This window comes from Pan troglodytes, chromosome 17 (genome assembly GCF_028858775.2).
Source record: "Pan troglodytes isolate AG18354 chromosome 17, NHGRI_mPanTro3-v2.0_pri, whole genome shotgun sequence".
Lineage (NCBI taxonomy): Eukaryota > Metazoa > Chordata > Mammalia > Primates > Hominidae > Pan > Pan troglodytes.
This window is the reverse complement of record NC_072415.2, coordinates 84,512,927-84,517,601: the sequence shown is the minus strand read 5'-3', so window position 1 is coordinate 84,517,601 and position 4,675 is coordinate 84,512,927.

Sequence of the window (4,675 nt, the reverse complement as noted above, 5' to 3'; positions counted from 1 at the left end):
GTATGTGTATCTGCAACTGTATAGTATCTGTATATTTAAAACTGTATCTGTATTTGAAACTATATCTGTGACTGTAACTGTATCTGTTACTGTATCTGTATCAGTAACTGTATCTGTAACTGTATGTGTACCTGTATTTGTATCTGTATCTGTAACTGTATCTGTATTTAAAACTATCTAGGCCAGGTGCGGTGGCTCACGCCTGTAATCGCAGCACTTTGGGAGGCCGAGGCGGGTGGATCACCTGAGGTCAGGAGTTCGAGACCAGCCTAACCAACATACAGAAACCCTGTCTCTACTAAAAATACAAAAATTCACTGGGTGTGGTGGCACACGCCTGTAATCCCAGCTACTCGGGAGGCTGAGGCAGGAGAATCACTTGAACCCGGCAGGCGGAGGTTGCAGTGAGGAGAGATAGCACCATTGCACTCCAGCCTGGGCAACAAGAGCAAAACTCCCTATCAAACCACCCCCCCCACCCCCCACTTGCCACGCACACACAGCCTGTATCTATAACTGTATCTGTAACTGTAACTGTAACTGGATCTATGTTTGTATCTGCATCTGTGTCTGTAACTGTAACTGTGTCTATCTGTATCTGTATTGGTAACTGTATCTGTATCAACTGTAACTCTCTATCTGTAACTGTATGTATAATTGTAACTGTATCTGTATCTGTACCTGAAACTGTATCTATATCTGTAATTCTAATTATATCTGTGTCTGTATCAACTGTAACTGTATCTCTAACTGTATCTGTAACTAATCTGTATCTGTAACTGTCACTGTATCTGTATCTGTAACTCCATCAGTAACTGTTTCTGTATGTTTATGTTTGCCTTGTATTTGCAATGGTGGATCCATGTCATATGTTTATCCAAACCCACAGCATGTAGAGCACCAAGAGTGAACCCTAATGTGAACTATGAACTTCAGGTGATAATGACGTGCCAAGTGTAAGTTTATTGATGGTAGCAAATGTACCACTCTGGTGGGAGATGTTGATGTGGAGGAGGCTGTGCCTGCCAGGGGGCAGGAGTAGATAGAAAATCTCTGTTCCTTCTTCTTAATTTTGTTGTGAATCTAAAACTGCTTTTAAAAATTCTATTTTTAAAAATCTGGTGTGGGTGTGAGAGAGAGGTGGAACCAAGGATTTTCCTGGCTTTCTGTATTAGGAGGTTACTAGGTAGATTGTGCTGTCATTGGTGGATTTAAGGGCTCCCAGGAGTACTGGGTTTGAGCAAAAGTTGTCCGAGAGCAGAAAGGCTATGAGGCCCTTTTTGGGGAGTGGGGCCAGCTGCCACCAACTCTCCTATGCAATAGTGCAGTCTTCACTGATGAAGCCAGTGCCGTCTTATACCAGCATCTGGAGAGCTGAGATTAAAGGGGGTGAGGGAGATGGTGCTGATGTGACACTATGGCTTTTTACATGCTGACCTTTAGTAACCACCTGATCCTTTGGTAAGGGGAATCTAACTTCAGAGCCATCAGAATCTTTAGGAGATTATTTGGCAAAGCAGCCATGGCTTTTTGGATGTGAACATCCTGGGCCCACCAAAGAGTAAAGAGCCTTCTCCTTCCGTCTGCTGCTGAGAAGAACCCACCCAGTCGGTCCTGATTTCGTGTCAGGTGAGCAGGTCAGGCTACAGGCTCTTTCGGGCAGGCTTAACAATGGAGCATTGCTCTCTGCAAGAGTTGCATGTTATTTGCTGAAAGAGAAATGACAAATCCTAGGATGTCACTTTTTCCTAAGGACCCTGGTGTGAGAGTTCTAAAGCCAAACAGCACGATATGTTTTCCCCTGCATTGTGCTTTTGCCTGAGTAGAGTGGGCTTGACAGGAATCTTCATGCGCTTGCGTGAAGACAGTGCCGGGTATGTGGGGGTGAGGGCCGGAAGGAGTAGCATCAAGCATCAGTAGGACTCCTCCTGTCTCTCCCTTTGCACTGGAGGGAAATCTCAACCAGCAGCTGTGTCTCAGTTGGAATGAAAATACAAGAAGGGCGGCCAAAAAACGGTTAGGAATTTCCTAAAGCTTAGTCCCAATGAATGCAGTGCAACTGTGGGTGGTTAGGAAATCCCAGAGGGTTACAAACCAAGCTGAGTCCTATAAGGAACAAAGTGCTTCATTTTGTGCAAAGGTTTCCAGCCAACCTCAACAAACAACAAAAGCATCGCAAAACGGAACAGCAAAGACTCCAGTGAGTGGTTCTAGAGGTATGACATTCAAAACAGCCAAGCAAATAACGTTCAGCATCTTCAGTTTTCCACTTCCCGGGCCTTCATCAATATGGTAGTTGTTCTAAGATCAAAGGATAACACTGTGCTCATGTGTACTCCAGGAGCTGGAATCCCCATGGCACCCACAATGAAGATGGGGCACCCCACGTTCTTGGGCTGCAGCTCCCCTGATAACTCCATGACAAACAGTATTTTCCTCACCTCTTGTGCAGGCTCTTGCCACTAGGTCAACCCAGGCAGTGCCACAAAGTGGAGAGAATGTGGACTAAAATTCCTAAAATGTGGTTCTATCATAAAAGGACCCAGCTGCAGGACAACAAAAGAATGATTACTTAAATTGCAGGGTGACTTCTAGCTATCAAAAATAAAAGCTATGACTCTTCATAGGGAAATGCAATGTAAATGCAGATTGAAATACCACTGTGCACCCTCTAGGATGGTTATAAGGAATATGACAAGTGTTGATGAGGATATGGAGAAACTGGAATCCTTAGACGTGGCTCATAGGAATGTCAAATGGTGCAACCACTTTGGAAAATAGGTTGGCAGTTTGTTTTTTTTTTAAGCGAAACATATATGTACTATGAGACTCAGCAATTCTACTCCTAGGAATTGAAGAGACATAAAAACATACGTCCACATAAGACACATGCATCTGTGTCACTGTGTACACAGTGTGCAATAGCCAAATAGCAGCACTATGTACAATAGCCAAAAAGTAGAAACAATTCAAATGTCCTTCAACTGAAGAGCGGATAACACTGTCTGATGTATTCACACAGTGCAATGGAATGCTGTTTTTAACTCAAAAGGAACAAAGTAGTGATACATGGTGCAAGACGGATGACCCTGAAAAGCATTAAGTGAAAGAAGCCAGGTGCAAAAGATGCCTGCTCTATGATGCTGCTTATATGAAGTGTCCAAAAAACCCCAGCTGTAGAGACCAATTAGCAGTTGCCTGGGGCTGGAAGTGGGAGCATGGAGGGAATGCAAGTGAGCAGGAGGGAGCTTCCTGGATGACAGAGATGCTCCACAGTCACACGATGGTGGTGATGGCTGCAGAACTCTGCACGTGTCTTGAGAATCACCGAATTGAATGCCTAAAACTCAGGAAATTTCATGGTATACAAATTATACCTCAATAAATCTGCTTAAAAACAATGATAGTAGTCAGGCACCGTGGCTCATGCCTGTAATCCTAGCACTTTGGGAGGCCAAGGCAGGAGGATCCCTTGAGCCCAGGAGTTTGAGACCAGACTGGGCAAAATAGCAAGACTCCATCTCTACCAAAAAAGTTTTTTTTTCAGTTAGCTGGGAGTGATGGTGTACAACTGTGGTCCCAGCTACTCAGGAGGCTGGGGTGGGAAGACGGCTGAGCCTAGAATGTAGAGGCGGCAGTAAGCTGTGGTGATGTCACTGCACTCCAGGCTTGGCAGCAGAGTGAAACTCTGTCTCAAGATAAATAAATAAATAAATAAGATGATGACTATAGCCCAGCAGTAGTCTGAAGACCTAAGGTGTGGAAGAGCTATGATCCCCCTGCCCTTATAAAGGAGGCATGGGCCAGGCACAGTGACTCACATCTGCAGCCCCACAACTATGGGAGGCAGAGGCAGGAGGATTGCTTGAGCCCAGGAGTTTGAGACCAGCCTGGACAACGCATTCAGCCCTATCTCTACAAAAAATAAAATTTAAAAAAATTATTGTAACCAGGCAGGAGGATTGCTTGAACCCAGGAGTTGGAGGCCACAGTGAGCTATAATCACAGCACTGTACTCCAGCCTGGGCAACAGAGCGAGACCCTGTCTCAAAAAAAAAAAAGAGAAAGAGAAAGAAAGGAAGGAAGAAAGGAAGGAAGGAAGGAAGGAAAGAAGGAAGGAAGGAAAAGAAAAAGAAAAAAAGAAAAGAGAGGAGGCATGAGGTTCAAGAATATGTATCCTCTCATCATACAGGCAGGAGTTGGAGGGGCAAGAGCTGTTGTCCTGAGTTCCTGGGCAAATGGTTGAGAGACTCACTCAGGCCTGCAAGATGATGAGATGAAAAGTCATCAGGAGAAAAAGAAAAATGACAGGATCCTGTGCCTTGGCCCACTCCAGTTCCTCTGCTATGGCTCTCTCCCAAGTCCTTCTGGGGATCCTTATGGACATTTGGAGTGCAAGACCTCACCCGGGGCCCTGGGACTGGCCTTCGTGAGGGCAGCAGCAGCAGCAGCCCTGGCTCTGGCAAAGCCCCATGGGGCAGGGATAGTGGAAGGGACAGACAGTGACGGACACGCAGCATCTCCCTTTGCACAGAACCCACTGGAGAGCTGCTTGATGGTCTCCCTCACCAAGGAGGGCTGAGCCCACTTTCTCCCATCTTTATATCTTCGACACCAAAATAGAGGTGCTCAGTAGCGCTTTGAATGAATGAATGAATGAATGAATGAACTCCTA